General features: G+C 44.6%; 1 pseudogene; it reads left to right on the top strand.

Moving 5' to 3' along the window:
• The first annotated feature begins 15,377 nt into the window (after positions 1-15,377).
• LOC124557083 lies at positions 15,378-15,495 on the top strand (annotated as a pseudogene).
• Positions 15,496-16,008: the final 513 nt, after the last annotated feature.

Here is a 16,008-nt window from a genome sequence, read left to right on the forward strand (position 1 = left end):
CTACTGCTAGCTACTCCATAGCAGCGACCTCAGTAGTCGTTAGACATCGTGAGAGAGCAGAATGGGGCGCTCCGCAGGACTCACCGACTTCGAACGTAGTCAGGTGATTGGGTGTCACATGTGTTATACGTCTGTAAGCGAAATTTCCTCACTCCTAAACATTCCTAGGTCCACTGTTTTCGATGTGATAATGAAGTGGGAACGTGAAGGGACACGTACAACACAAAAGCGTACAGGACGACATCGTATACTGACTGACAGAGACTGCCGACAGTTGGAGGGTCGTAATGTGTAATATGCAGGCATCTATCCAGACCATCACACAGGAATTCCAAACTACATTAGGATTCACTGCAAGTACTATGACAGTCAGGCGGGAGGTGAAAAAACTTGGATTTCATGGTCGAGCGGCTGCTCATAAGCCACAAATCACGCCGGTAAAAGCCAAACGACGCCTCGCTTGGTGTAAGCAGCGTAAACACTGTACGATTGAACAGTGGAAAAACGCTGTGTGGAGTAAGAATCACGGTGCAGAATGTGGAGATCCGATGGCTGGGCGTGGGTATGGCGAATGCCCAGTGAACATCATCCGCCAGCATGTGTAGTGCCAATAGCGAAGTTCGGAGGAGGTGGTATTACGGTGTGGTAATGTTTTCCATGGAGGGAGCTTCCACTCCTTGTTGTTTTGCGTGGCAATGTCACAGCACAGGACTTCATTAATGTTTTAAGTACCTTCTTGCGTCCCATTGTTGAAGAGCAATTCGGGAATGATGACTGCATCTTTCAACACGATAGAGCATCTGTTCATAAAGCATGGCCTGTCTGTAATGAACTGGCCTGCACATAGTCATGACCTGAATCCTATAGAACACCTTTGGGATATTTTGGAACGCTGAATTCGTGCCAGGCATCACCAACCGACAACGATATCTCTCCCCAGTGCAACACTCCGTGAAGAATGGGCTGCCATTCCCTAAAAAACATTCCAGCACCTGACTGAACGTATGCCTGTAAGAGTGGAAGCTGTCATCAAGGTTAAGGGTGGGTCAACGCCATATTGGATTCCATTATTACCGATGGAGGGCGCCACAAACTTTTAAGTCATTTTCAGCTAGGTGTCCGGATACTCTTGATCACATAGTGTAGGCCGGTGGGAGCAGTACAATGCTATGGGGGACGTTCACCTGGACTTGCATGGGATCTGTGGCAGTAATGGATGGCACCATGGCAGCTGTGGCCTACGTAAACATTTCTGCAGATGCTTCATTTTTTCCCAGAGGAGTTGACCTTTTACGGCTGAGTAATTGTTAGTTTCATAAGTGGATTGAGGAGCGTGATGTGAAGTCACGCGGATGTTTTCGCCACCAAGTTCGCCTGATGTGGATCCGACGGGACATATCTGGGACGCTATCGGGTTCATTTTCTCCCCTGCAAACCACAGAACTGTAATGTATAGGAATTAGCTGGCTAGTGCGTAGGTGTCTGGTGCCACTTACTTCCTGAAACCTACTAAAGAGTTGTCGAATCCATGCCACCCAGAATCGCAGCTCTATTGCGTCCCAAAGATGGATCAACTCGCTAATAAGCAGTGGTCAAAAAGTTTAGACTGAATAGTGTGTGTGTGAAAGGACATGTCCGAAAGGACAGACACCACACCCAAAGCGCAACTGTTATACGTATTATGTAAATTAAAGGTGGATGGGGGGGGGGGGGGAGAGGGGGAGGGGGGAGAAAGGAGAGGAAAGGGAAGGAACTGTTGAAGTGAGCTGCATCGGGACTTGGACTTTATGCAGAATCAGTGGCGATGAGTGAAAATGTGTGCCGGACAGAAAGTCAGCCTGCAGGAATCTCAAAGTAGTGAGTATGGAGAAGATGGATGGACTGCGGATAGGTGGCGCTGGGGGGTCGGCCTGGAGGCGTGCCGAGGTAGTCTGCACAAAGGCGATAAACACTGTGTTCGGATGACGGTCGGCTTGCACAGGATGACAGTAATTGGAAAACATTTGGGAGCGTGCTGCCTATCTTGATCAGAGAACCCCCGCAACTGCTCTCCATTACGCCTGATAATAGAAAATCGGTGCAGTGTGAAAGCAGAGACTCTGTAAGAATCTCTTACGGTGCTGGAGTTGTTCCATGCAAGTAATACAGGTTTGAGGCTAGTAGTAGAAGTCGGCAATACAGGAGGAACAAGAAATAAATAAATAAACACGATTGACTTTCATTCATTTGTAAGATGAACCTACAGCAACAAATGATTGCATTTATTTAACAAGAAGAACAAAAAATTCTGTTCACGCAGATAAGTTAATTTTCTCTACAATGTCTAGAAGAAAGGATATTTTTTTGGTCATATGAGAAGAATACGTTTTGTTCAACCAAGAGTAATACGTTCTATATTCACAATTGTTAAGGCTTTCGTGGCCACTTGTTGACAAACTGGCTGTTGGCTTCTGTCTCGGGTTCTTCGGCCGACGTTCCTAAGACACTTGAACAGCCTCCATGCCAACATAACATTTACCATGGAAGTAGAAAAGGACAAGAAACTGCCATTTCTAGATGTGCTGGTCACAAGGGACGGCGAAAACCTGGGACACAGCGTGTATCGAAAACCGACACACACGGACCGATACCTGCACAAACTGTCAAACCACCACCCGAGCCAGAAAAGAGGCATGATTAGTACGCTCGTAACGATATCAGGACGAATATGTGAGCCGCAACACCTCAAACGAGAAATGCAACACCTGGAAACTGTTCTGAGGAGCAATGGGTACTCCACAAATTACATTAGAAGTGTAACAGAGCCAAACACTCGGCGAAGTAAGGAACCAGAAAAAGAAATGTCGGGTACGGCCTTTCTGCCATACATTCCCAGAGTGACGGACAGAATCGGCCGTATATTGCGCAAACATGACGTAAAGACGATTTTCAAACCGACAAGGAAGATCAAAGAGTCTTAGATCGGGGAAGGAGAAAAGAGACCCACTTGCAATGTCGGGAATATGCTGTATACCATGCACATGCGGAAAAGTTTATGTCGGAATGACTGGACGATCAATTAACACGAGGATCAAAGAGCATAAGCGACATTGCAGGTTGAGGCAGGTGGAGAAATCGGCCGTGGCAGAGCACGCACTGAATGAGACAGACCACGTAATAAAATTCGCCGACACGGAAGTTCTGGCTGTAGAGAAGCACTATCACACGCGCTTGTTCAGAGAAGCTGTAGAAATACAAAAACACGCGAACAGTTTCAACAAGAAAGAGGAAAGCCTTAAGGTAAACGGATCCCGGCTTCCCGTACTGCAGCGATCGACCGTCGCAGGTAGCAAGAGGAGAACCGCACCGGGAATGACCGCGGAGAAGCCCTCGGACGTTGGCGCGCCAGGTACATATAGTCTGCGGCCGCGAGCTCGGCTCCAGTTCACCACCGGCAATGGAGGGTGAAGCTTTGACAATGCCAGCCACTCGTGCTGGCGAAACGTCAGAAAAATCATTAGATGAACGTCGGCCGAAGAAGCCGAGACAGAAGCCAATAGGCAGTTTGTTCTACATTCAGTTCGCCATTTATCTATACTAAAGGAATTTTGTTACTTTATGAAGTCGGAAGAACGACGAAATCCTATTTATTTCTTCATTTCCATATTATAATTTTATTATTAGGGTATGCACGTACACAACAAAGGCACTGGAGCCTGGCCGATGGAGGCGTCTTTGGTGAGAGAAGGAACGGGCTGTAGGGGGGGATGGAAGGCCCATTTACAAAAGTATAAAAAAAGCAAAGAAAAGAAAACAAAAAGAAAAAAAACGTGGTTCAGTGGTTAACGCAACTACCTAGAAAGCAGGAGGTCCTGGGTTCGAATCCCGGGCCGGCACACATTTTCACTCGGCTCCGCTGATTCTGCATAAAGTCCCAATGTAGCTGACAACAATAGTTCCTTGCCTTTCCTTTCCTCTCTCCCCCCTCAACTTTCAATTTACATAATATGAATAGCAAACAAATTGCACAGGCTAAGCCGGTTGGTAAGAAAAACCAAGACACCCATTTTTCTATCCAGTGTTTATGCTCAACGATCCACAGATATAAAATCAACCGTTCACATTCGAGTCCAATGTACAAGCGGCGATCAAAAAGTTTCCATTCGAAGGCCACTCTAATAGGATCTTTGTTATTTTGCTATTATTATTGTTGATCTTCTCTTAAGTAAGTGGAATACTTTTGTACATCAGCTGCGCAACTGTTAATAATCGTTTCACATATCACTCAGTTCTGAGAATTCTTTGCTAGATGACTGCTGCGCTTCTATGTGAATTGTTTCGTTTATCTGTAAGATATTCATTAAAACTGAAAATACCAGCGGCTCCCTGTCCTGTTTTTTCCTCTGAACGTATTTACGAAATTCCCCACTTTGAATAATTCGGAACACCACATTTTACATTTTACGTAATTTTTTAAAATTGTAACTGAGGATTCACAGATCAGCACCACTGGAGATGTTAATACGGTAAAGGTATCAGCTGATATTGGTCCATTGGCGATATCACCCATCACGACTAGTGGAATTCCCACTATATCAGCACAGTGTTTCTTTGTGCCCAAGGATTCATTCCCTCCTTTCGGAACTACTCTGGCGCTTGACCAAGCAATGAAGTGGACTATTGCGAGATGTGGGTGGAGATTCTTGGCTCTGTGCACATCATCATCTCATCACCTCACAGTTCAGTGACACAGTAAAACAACACGCACTGGCTCCAAGTGTAGGAGCTGAGAATGAGTACTAGGTGTAGAAACATTTATATACGTTTTCATGCACATGGAGTGCGGGAGTACTTTGATATAATAATACTGAAACTTCCTACGCTATGGGTTCAATAGTTAATTAGTGCCAGCCCACGACCAGCTTATACTTCTAGGGAAAGTGCGTTCAGCTCTCCTTAGTTAATAACATCAAATCGGGGTAATATAGGACGCGCGTTTGCAACACTCGTTGCTGTCATAGAATAACAAGTACTAGTCAATCGTCCTGAAACCAGACGAACGAGTGCAATTTTCATTGACTGACAAAACTAAGTAAATTTTCCTTGTACTTGGCCACTGTGAACGAGGAAAGCGCTGACGCAGTGAAATTAAGCAAATTGCATACAACATGTTATATTTATTTTTAACGGGTCGTCCAGTCAGCAAAAATTGTAGGAAAAGTTAAAGCACCTTGAGATTTAAGTAAAACCTGGTTATATTAGGAGTTTATTTTATTAATATGTTTCATGAAGTTAACAACTAACTGAAAGAGAGCAGAGAAATCTGAATATTCAGTTCAACTGACTACGAATGACGGCAACACTGTGGGAAGTACCAAAATTTACTGGGAGACTGCGAGGAGAATAAAACACGAAGGTGCGTGCAGCTCGCGAATCCAAAATTACTGTTTACAATAAATCAAATTGGCAGCACAGGTTTTGTATTACAAACACACAAGTAAGCGAGCTGTTCATAATATGGATGATACTTCCGCACATTGCGAACTTAAATTTTCTCAAAACAGCAAAGTGCGCCGACCATCACCAGATGATCAAAAGGATGCGATCCTTCATAATTATCCCTCCAGACTGTAGCCTGACGCTGAATCCCCTAACTTATTTCATCCTTTCCAACTCCCATTTCCAAGTGGAACTTGAAACATAAAACAAAGGGTTGGTGATGATAATAAAATACACAGGAAGCAGGCAGGTAAAATAATAGACAGACAATTAAAATACACGGCGACAGGCTGGTTTCTGTTCGCAAGAGATATAAAAATCACACCCAGCGACAGCCTGATTTCTGTTCGCAACACTTTGGAAAGACGCACAACACTGAACACTCACTTGAACATTGCACTAAAAAGTAGGCACAAATATGACATACCAAGGCCGAGGGCAGACGGGGGGGAACCTGGACAGATGATGGGAAAGAACAGGGGGGGGGGGAAGGAGAGGAAAAACGATGTGGGGGGGGGGAGGGGGTTCCAAAAAGTTTACTGAAGGGAATGACTATATGCTGTTGCCATGTGATGGGCGAGAATTGTTGCTAAATTCATGAAAAAGCAGGGGAAAGCACACATAATTTGTCTACTTTTAAGTACATGATGCACATTTTTAAACGCGAAGTTGGTACTGGACTGAAGCTACGTCTTCACAATTGGTCAGCGTTACCCACCAAGAACACTGCCCACAATTGAGACAATTGTCTTGGTTGGACCCTGTTTTTGGAACGAATGCAACTGACTCTTTCACGCTGGGCAGATGTTGCCGCAATGTGTTGATCTTTGATGTTCGAGAAGAGAAGTAAAAAATGTCATGTTCAATTATTCTCTGTGCCTCGCAGGGTGGCCATGGCATTCACTAACCTCACGGGTTGCAACCTTCAAAAGCCGCTGACTCCACAAAAACTGCCTGTATCGCCAATGAGGTGTTTTCACCTAGTGAGATTCTCAGACTCTCCTCTACCTACAAAAGAGGCGACACACTCGACGGTGGAGGGCGCAAAGCTACCTTTCCAAGCACACAGCTCCAGTATTCTCAGTCAATTAACTACGAAACAGTGACAGAAAAAGAATTAATATCGCATACTGGTATGTGGCAGTACTAGGTAGCAAATGTTACAGAATTGTAGGATGACGAATTCCGCCTTATGCAAGGCACGTTTTTCAGTTTCGTTTTACCCAGACTTGTTTCCGCACTTTCTGTGCTATCTTCAGTGAGTATTTATGTTGGTCGCTAGTCTGCTACACAATCTACAACTTGTCATGGCTTTGATGTTGTAGTGTTTTCTCATATGTTCTGGCGAGGGGAATACGCTGATTTCTGTTGTACAACAACACATAATGGCGGCGAAAACTCTGCCCATATTTGAAGAATCGTAGAAAGTGCGTTGTCCGTCTGGGTAAAACGAAACTTAAAAACGTGCCTTGCATACGGCAAAATTCCTCGTCCTATTTTCATGGCAAGCACGGACATAAGGAAGACTGCAACACGGCACGATGGGGTTGGGTTGTTTTGGGGAAAGAGACTAAACTGCGAGGTCATCGGTCTCATCGGTTTTAGGGAAGGACGGGGAAGGAAGTCGGCCGTGCCCTTTCAAAGGAACCATCCCGGCATTTGCCTGGAGCGATTTAGGGAAATCACGGAAAACCTAAATCAGGATGGCCGGACGCGGGATTGAACCGTCGTCCTCCCGAATGCGAGTCCAGTACACGGCACGATGATTGTTACAGAATTATTAGAATGCCATAAACATATATACCAGAATATACACATTTAATTACTTTACACAGTTTTAGCTATTATCATAACTCTTAGTTACAGTATTCTAACATTCTGCCATAAGGCACATAACTGAAGTTTACTTACACATTGACATAACATAGCTGGATTGTAGCCTATCATCTTGTTGAGCTGAATGTAGGCCTATGTACTGCAAGGTAAAACTTGTAATAACATATGTAATATGACGTATTATGGTTACTACTTAGGTCAAAAGTCAAAGCAAGCAAATAAATAAATAATACCCTTGCATTATATTCCTAAAGCTATTTTGTCTGTAGATGATTTCTAATTTTGCTGGCCGGCCAGGGTGGCCGAAGGTTCTAGGCGCTACAGTCTGGAACCGCGCGACCGCTACGTCGCAGGTTCGAATCCTGCCTCGGGTATGGATGTGTGTGATGTCCTTAGGTTAGTTAGGTTTAAGTATTTCTAAGTTCTAGGGGACTGATGACCTCAGCAGCTAAGTCCCATAGTGCAGAGCCATTTGAACCATTTAATTTTGCTATGGTTGTAAGGCAAGGTAAGTTTTGAACAAACGTAAATTATGAAACTGATGATCTAATTAAGCAACAGGTTTCTTGGCATTACAGGTTAGTACATTTTTTTCATCATCAAGTGGATGCAATGTGCTTACAGGACGAACTATTAATCAGCTGTTGTATGTATTGAGCGCCATAGTATCTTACAGTACCTGATGATGAACAACATATTTCGTAAATGCCAAGAAACAATGAAATGTTTACTTGCCCCTTTTCAGAGGATCCAACGTTATCGTGTTAAAAGTGTGAGTGTACAATGGTATCCAACGCTTCAAAGTTCATGAAATTCATCGTTTTGTAAGGGTAATGTGAATCGACTGGTATGATTCGCGTCCACTTTTTATTTTGTGAATCTCCGAACATCCATTACAACGTCATCCATACTAACTTTCAATTTATAATCTTTACCTACTCTATGTTTGTCACAAGCACAGAGAAAATATGATATTAGTGGTAATTAGTTTGATAATTAATTAACTATATGATACTAACATATATCAAGTTAATATAATGAGCTAGTGGCTCAGGATTGTCTTCAGTGTTTTGTACGAGGTGTTGTCTTTAAGTCAATGCCGTTTCCACATCAGGCCATTGCACATCTGCGGTCGGTATATGCACTATTAATACCTGCATGTTAGGAAGATTAGTGAAGTTATTGTAAAAACGCTATGAGCAGTGGAATTAGAATAAACTGAGTTGTATCATTTAAAGGTGACTATCAGTGCTCATGATAAGTGCGAAGTGGCTGGCCATTTGAGATCACTGAAGATTTGGTGCAGAAAGCTAATGAATAATTTCCAAAAACAGACGTTTCACGATTTAGTGCTTCTCTAACGATTTTCCTCGAGTGTAAAAAAGTGATCTTCATAATATTCTTACAGAACTTTTAAACAACAGTAAGTTTTGCTCACACTTCGTACCGAAAATGCTGACTGACGTGCACAAAATCTTGAATTTTCTTGAGCTATACAATAATGAAGCCGATGAATTTTTAAGCCGAATCGCAATGGATACGAAACGCAAGTGGTCCAGGATACACAGGAATCTACACAACAGTCCATGGAAAAGAAGGAATCCTCATAAGCAAAGAAAATAAAGTTCAAGCAAATAATTGTAGTCCAGAACGTGCACTGTGTTTTGGGATATGCAGGGGAGTGTTCCTTGTGAGTCTTTTGCATAATATCAACACTATTATTGTGAAATCTTAAATAAATTGCGTCGAACAATCTATAGCGAAAGACATAGCAAGATCAGTGAATGGGCTATCGTTTCTTTTGCTAGATAACAATGCCCGTTCACATTTCGCTCAACGAACACAAGATCTCATCGCATAATATAAGAATAACAATTTGATCATACTCATTAGGAAGTGCGTGGCTAGAGGGTACTTCTCATAACACCACTGCTATGGTTTCTTACTGCTTCATTGGCAAGGATAGTGCTTAAATATCTCTATGCGAGTCGTAATTAGTCAAGTAATCACTTCGTGGCCCCTACAGTAACGACACGTAGAGGCTCATTTAACACTGGGTCTTAGAGCTTCCTAAATACGCTGTCGTGGTGTAGTTGGGATCTTCTTCAGGCGTCTGCCTGTTGAGTTATTTCAGCAGCTCCAGTAAGTCAAACAAACCCATGACGAGTCAAGCTGTCCTCCTTTGTCTAGTTCAATATCCTGTGTTAGTCCTTCTTGGTGTCGATACCACACGCTTCAGCAACGTTATATGCGGGTCGTGCATGTGTAATTGGTATTTACTTGAGACACGGCCACCTTTTTACTTATCGTTTTGGTCTCGTACTTTTCCAAGCTGACATCTCACTATCGAGCTCTGCTGTTCAGTACTTACAAGTCAGTGGTTGCGGGTGTTGCTGCGCTGCTGTTTTTATGACAGCAGCGTTTGAAACGGCGCTACTGTAACCTTGTGCGTCAGCAGTGACGTCACGAGCTGGAGGGAATATTCGGCCGGCAGGCGGTATCTCAACATTCGGCGCATGGCGGGCCGACAGCCGGTGACGCGGCTGTAATGGCGACACTGACCTCGGCGCCGCCGGCAAAGGCAGAGGTTAGGGCCCTGAGGACTGCCGGGCAGACACCGGCCTAATCTGCCGCCAGCAGGTTAGCTCGCGCAAGACCACAGGACGCCGTGAAGGCTACAGTACCCATCAGCACCGCTAACACAGGAACTTTCTTTCAAGGTACACACTCTGAGCATCACAGTTAAGTGCGCGGCAGAGGGTAGTTTTTATTGTACCGTAAGTTAAGGGCTATTCCCGTTCTATAGAAGTTCGGAGTGCCGGATGAAGTGTACAGGTCCATTTATTTTCTAAGCAGATATCAAGTGTCTACCTATAGGGCATTTTCGGCAATTGTGCTACACTTTTCAGCGGAGCAGACAAGCCTACTGATTCACGTTGCTCCTGTATGCATATCGGTATCCCATGACTTACGCCATCTCGGTGTATTTTGGCAAGATCTAACTACTACAACTTTTATCGCACTTTTTATCTGCTATTCACAACCCCCATAGGAGGCAGATTGGCAGTCACCATGCTGCCGCTCTTCGTCCGATTATTAAAACAATTACCACGTAAAGCATATTTTTAAGAATGAAGAGTATCTCATCTTCATAAGGTGCTAATGTACGTGATTTTGAGATCTGCAAGGATGCAAGTCGTGCGGGCTCCTAGCACCCATTCTTAGGTGAGGGATTTGGATGCAGATGCACTTCAACAGGTGGATGAGAGAGGATGTGTGATCAGTAATGGGAGCGTCAAGGGGCAGGACGTAGGGGGTACGATCACAGCTATGCAGGCTGAGTTGGAGCCTCCTTTTGGAGGAGGAGGAGGTAGTATAGGGTATAACTGATATGATGTATAGATACCAGGATTAACGTCATCACCTAGCTGTCAATCGAACTTGGAGACATGAAATGTTTCGAACTGTAACGAAGGTAGGACGTAAAGTCAAACCACTACTATAGTTCAAAGTTTTTATGAGTTAGATTTTGCGGTAGACCTAGGATTGACGAAGATATTGGACATGTCTGAGGAAGTGACTTCTACAGGAGACGGTTGTGTGAGGATAAAAGGATTTGCAAAGCGAACAGGGACAAGAATTTAGAGTGCTAAAACTTAGGAGAGGTGGAGATCCATGTAGAGTCTGCATAGGTGAGGATGGTTTTTTTTCTTTGTTGTGATTTCATTCCCCTGCCCCATATGGGAAGGGGAGGGCTGTCAGTGGCACAGTCCGCTGCTCTTCAGCCAAGTGACATGACAACTAAAACAAGAATAAAATGCTACATATATAAGGCGATAAAAAAGGGGAACATAAAACAGAGTAAGGGGAGATAATGGATGTAAAAATACACTGACAGGGAGACGTTCATGAGAGGGCAATTAAAAAAAGTCACCATAAAGTTAAAAAACACAGTTGGGGGCTCTTAAAACACAAAGAAGACACTGAATGCACAAGCACAGGTTAAAAGTCAGCCACAGTATCAAAAACACTCTAGAACAACTCACTTAAAACCCACTTGGAGCACACATGGTGCAGTGTAAAACTGCCAGGTGGCACCTGCTGAGGGAAAAGATCGGAGAGGATGGAAAAGGAGGGGAGAGCAAGGGGCAGCAGGGGAGGCTGTGGGATGAAGAGAGTAGGGGCGTCAGCAGGTACACGAAGAGGCAGGAGACTGGCGGGGCACAAGATGAAGAGAGGAGACAAGGCAGGAGGGAGTATAGAGACACTGAAATGGAGCACAAGAGAGGGGGGAGTAGGAGGGGGAAGCCGCTCAGCAGAAGGTAGGGGGAGGAGAGGGAGCCCTTAGGAGGAGGCAGGAAGATGGGGTTAGAGTTGGTAGGAAGGGTAGATGTCAGGGCGAAGCTCATCATCCAGGAGGGGTAGATGGTGGAAGTTGCGTTGGAAAAGGAGGCGGAGGGTGTGGAGATGGAGAGAGGGTGGGACACAGCGTTAAAGGCGCGGCAACTGGTTGGGGGTGGAAAGGAAGGGAGACACCAGGAGGTGAAGGGGATCAAGGCGGCGGACAATATACAGGGTGTTATAAAAAGGTACAGCCAAACTTTCAGGAAACATTCCTCACACACAAATAAAGAAAAAATGTTATGTGGACATGTGTCTGGAAACGCTTAATTTCCATGTTAGAGCTCATTTTAGTTTCGTCAGTATGTACTGTACTTCCTCGATTCTCCGCCAGTTGGCCCAATTGAAGGAAGATAATGTTGACTTCGGTGCTTGTGTTGACATGCGACTCATTGCTCTACAGTACTAGCATCAAGCACATCAGTACGTAGCATCAACAGGTTAGTGTTCATCACGAACTTGGTTTTGCAGTCAGTGCAATGTTTACAAATGCGGAGTTGGAAGATGCCCATTTGATGTATGGATTAGCACGGGGCAATAGCCGTGGCGCGGTACGTTTGTATCAAGGCAGATTTCCAGATCGAAGGTGTCCCGACAGAAAGACGTTCGAAGCAATTGATCGGCGTCTTAGGGAGCATGGAACATTCCAGCCTATGACTCGCGACTGGGGAAAACCTAGAACGACGAGGACACCTGCAATGGACCAGGCAATTCTTCGTGCAGTTGACGATAACCCTAATGTCAGCATCAGAGCAGTTGCTGCTGTACGAGGTAACGTTGACCACGTCACTGTATGGAGAGTGCTACGAGAGAACCAGTTGTTTCCGTACCATGTACAGCTTGTGCAGGCACTATCAGCAGCTGATTGGCCTCCACGGATACACTTCTGCGAATGGTTCATCCAACAATGTGTCAATCCTCATTTCAGTGCAAATGTTCACTTTACGGATGAGGCTTCATTCCAACGTGATCAAACCGTAAATTTTCACAATCAACATGTGTGGGCTGACGAGAATCCGCACGCAATTGTGCAATCAAGTCATCAACACAGATTTTCTGTGAACGTTTGGACAGGCATTGTTGGTGATGTCTTGATTGGGCCCCATGTTGTTCCACCTGCGCTCAATGGAGCACGTTATCATGATTTCACACGGGATACTCTACCTGTGCTGCTAGAACATGTGTCTTTACAAGTACGACACAACATGTGGTTCATGCACGATGGAGCTCCTGCACATTTCAGTCGAAGTGTTCGTACGCTTCTCAACAACAGATTCGGTGACTGATGGATTGGTAGAGGTGGACCAATTCCATGGCCTCCACGCTCTCCTAACCTCAACCCTCTTGACTTTCATTTATGGGGGCATTTGAAAGCTCTTGTCTACGCAACCCCAGTAGAGACTCTTCGTGCTCGTATTGTGGACGGCTGTGATACAATACGCCATTCTCCAGGGCTGCATCAGTGCTTCAGGGATTCCATGCGATGGAGGGTGGATGCATGTATCCTCGCTAACGGAGGACATTTTGAACATTTCCTGTAACAAAGTGTTTGAAGTCACGCTGGTACGTTCTGTTGCTGCGTGTTTCTATTCCATGATTAATGTGATTTGAAGAGAAGTAATAAAATGAGCTCTAACATGCAAAGTAAGCGTTTCTGGACACATGTCCACATAACATTTTCTTTCTTTGTGTGTGAGGAATGTTTCCTGAAAGTTTGGCCGTACCTTTTTGTAACACCCTGTACAGTGTGCAGATGTGTTCAAGGAACATGTGAAGGTGGGGGAAGGGGATGAGGTCGTAGAGGACGTGCATGGGGGATGGAATGCGAATGCAGAAGGCGAGGCGGAACGCATGGCGTTCGAGGATTTGGAGGGCTTTGTAGAACCGGGGAGGGGCAGAAATCCAAGCTACGCTGGTATAACAGAGGATGGGGCGGATCAAGGTTTTGTATGTGTGAAGGATGGTGGAAGGATGCAGACCCCACGTCCAGCCGGACAGGAGTTTCAGGAGGCAGAGTCTGTTGTGAGCTTTGTGTTGGATGGTAAGGAGGTGGGGAGTTCAGGTGAGGTGGCGGTCGAGGGTGAGGCCAAGGTATTTGAGGGAAGGAGTGAGATGGATAGGACGCCCATAGTGAAGATTGGACAGATGAGTGTCTTGAAGGTGTGTATACCCTGTATTCTGCCAGTTAGTAGTATTGAACTATTGTGAAATTTTTTTATCAGGTAAAACTTTCTAGCAGATAATTATACCATCTGAAAAAAGTTTTTGTCTGCAACTAAAATTATGGTGTCGGCTAAATAATTAATGAATTAACATTTAAGTGATTAAGACAGCCGATAGTTGGTGTACATTTAGGCCCAGCAGAGCACTCTCTCGTGTCAGACCAGAGTTGTGAGTCGTAAGTGAAGCTCAGCCAGTAAAGAGCCTGAAAACGAGCGGAAAGAATGAAGGCAAAGCCCAGCAGTGTGATTCTTTGACATCAGTAATTGATAAATAAATCCGTTGCAAACAGAATACCAACATGCGAAACAAAATCACTATGAAATTGTTCACCTACCTATTATTTGCGAGTGAGAGAAGCTGATCTCAAATGATTTGAAGGTACAGATACGATGTTCGGAAAGGATATCAAATGTTCTGAGTCGATGTTTGCGCGTAGCCATAATGGCTGACCTGTTTATCAGATATGTTCATGCATTTTATATTGTGTTTTCCATACATATGCACCAAGTGAATTCATTATCTTACACTTTTTCTTTCTTCACAAATTCTACTACGTGTATCTTGACTCCGAGCATTTAATCATTGTTTCATGCAAAAAGAGCTCCATTCACTTACACCGCAGCTTCCTCAATCCTTGCTTGTAGTGCTTGAATTTTTTTCCCTTAAGAAATATCAGCAATGCAGCTGAGGTGATGCTGATGCAGTTCTTCACGTTATACTGTGGAGGAGAGAAGTCATCGTAAATTATTGCTCTCATCGCCAAAATCCTCCATTTTCAAGTTATTTGGTAGTAAAGGTAACAGATCACAAAAACATTTCTCCTACACGATAAGGCACGAATTACTACACTTTAGGGCAGCATCGAATGAGGTTCACAGCTAATGTTCTGGTTCAATATTCAATCGTGTTACTTCCAAGTATCCTCCCCCACTTCCACTTTCTTGTGCTTTGTCTAAGCTTTGCCACCACCGAACTTAATCGTCAAAGCCACATAGCGGCATGAATGGCTCATATTCAGTGTCTGGGGGTGTAATTCAAGACAAAATCCGATTTCATCGTCTTATATGAATATTCAGGCATGGTTTCTAAAGGAGACGCAGGCTTGATCATTACAGATCAATGCAAACATTTAAGGAAATTTAGAAATTACGAGATTCTGACTCTTTAGCGTAGTCAAGGTCTCCTGGACTTCACAAACAATATGTTATACCTTTTTCATCATGCGTTCAGCACTAACGCAAATAAATGCCCGCACAGTACTATCAGAGCTTAGTCGGCGGGCGCGCACTGCACCTACATTAGATGTTGAGATGTTGCGAAGCTCCTGGAAATTGGTCCAAATTACGTATCAGTTATTTCGTTATTGTTCTATCATAAATGAAGCAGGCCAAAGCACTCAAAGTATCCACTTATTTTGCTAATCTCCTTGTTAAATGCTTGGCAACGACCTTGCCGCAGTGGATACACCGGTTCCCGTCAGATCACCGAAGTTAAGCGCTGTCGGGCGTGGCCGGCACTTGGATGGGTGACCATCCGGGCCGCCATGTGCTGTTGCCATTTTTCGGGGTGCACCCATCCTCGTGATGCCAATTGAGGAGCTACTCGACCGAATAGTAGCGGCTCCTGTGAAAGAAAACCATCGCAACAACCGGGAGAGCGGTGTGCTGACCACACGCCCCTCCTATCCGCATCCTCAGTGAGGATGACTCGGCGGTCGGATGGTCCCGATGGGCCACTTATGGTCTGGAGACGGAGTGCTCTCTGCTCTTGTTAAATGCTTAACCTGTGTAGCTCATGTTTCAAATCTCACTGGACAGTCGCTTTCTCTGGGGTCCAGTGGCGCCCATGTGGTCTTGTCATTCCAGTACACTGTGAAAATGTGTGGAATCGTTTCGTGTTCTGAAATAAAAAACTCATGTGTTAGGAAAACATCTATTTTGTGAAAAGTACTGTCTGTGTGGGAATTGGATGGCTTATGGAAGCTATTGCTGATCGCTCCCTCATCAGGGTAGGAACTGAAGGGATCGGTAGAGGAAAGTGCTAACATACAATTTAGCAAGGATTAGTCTG

The sequence above is a fragment of the Schistocerca americana genome, chromosome 1 (genome assembly GCF_021461395.2).
Source record: "Schistocerca americana isolate TAMUIC-IGC-003095 chromosome 1, iqSchAmer2.1, whole genome shotgun sequence".
NCBI lineage: Eukaryota > Metazoa > Arthropoda > Insecta > Orthoptera > Acrididae > Schistocerca > Schistocerca americana.